Below are 1247 nucleotides of genomic sequence, written 5' to 3' on the forward strand. Positions count from 1 at the left end.
AGATGGACACAGCCTCACTCATGGACACAATTATTCACTTGTTTGCCTCTTCACTGCTGTTGATGCTTGATTGTGACTACACTTTTCTCTTTATATTATATTTTTATATTTTGTACACTTTCCCTCCTTTTCCTTCAGCCAGGATTTGCTGGGAAATTCCAAAGGCCAAATGGAAATTAGATTATAGGATACTATATAATGAATATTAACTAGGATGAGCCTCCCTGGAATTTTCTTTTTATTATATTTTAAAACCTAATTGTCATGCCCAAAGTATTCTGAGATACTAAGAAAAATGTTTAATTGTTTTATTTATTAGAATGTTATTTAACTTCATTACATCATCATTATTATTTCTTAATGGAGGGCCAGGATGGCAGTTTTGGGGTCCATTTAGATGGGTGATTGTTGGGACTGTGGTTCTTTGACTGGTGGATGCTTCTGATTCTTGCAGCCATTCTACACTCATGCTAACAGTGGATCACACTCTAATGGTAGTGATTCCCACAAAGGAGTCCTCTAGGGAAATCAATTTTGCCTTAAGCCCCTAAATGGAAAACTCTCTTGTATCTCAGCATTTGAGAACAAACACAATTCCCACTGATGATAATTTTACCCACATGGATTTTCCTCATTAAGCTGCGCATACAAACATTGTGGATGTAACAGGGCATTACTAGCTATAATTACTCAAGAAACAAATGTAGTGAAAATAGCTATACATAAGTATTTTTAAAATTTGTTTGTTCTTTGTTAACTTTGTTATTTCCCTTGTTCATTGGTTGTTTTCAACAAATACCGTGTGAGATGTACAGATGAAGAAATGCACATAAGAATGGGATAGAATTATTTCAAAAGGCAGATGCTTGCTCCTTAAAAACTAATGAAAGGTGGGGGCACACATGTAAATACCAGGTCCAAATTGGCCTTCAAGACATGGCTATCTGATTTTCCTTCCTAATCCAAGGAGTAGGGCCATCTTTCTTGCAGTTATTTTCATTCCAGTTCTAGGTGGGTGTCCCCATGCTCCTTGCCCCATTTACCTCCTCCTTTTCCTATGACCCTAAGTCTTGCTCAACAATTTTTATCCCACCTTGCTGATAACAGCTGGTGAGAGAAGAGGAAGAAGGAAGGGAGAGGCCCCTCCAATGCCTTTGATAATCTCTCCACATCTTCCATCTGAGGATTTATAGAGATCAGACCATATTCCAAGGTTTAGCCCCCAGTATGTGGTACCTTGTTTTTGC

This window comes from Canis lupus, chromosome 12 (genome assembly GCF_003254725.2).
Source record: "Canis lupus dingo isolate Sandy chromosome 12, ASM325472v2, whole genome shotgun sequence".
Taxonomy (NCBI): domain Eukaryota; kingdom Metazoa; phylum Chordata; class Mammalia; order Carnivora; family Canidae; genus Canis; species Canis lupus.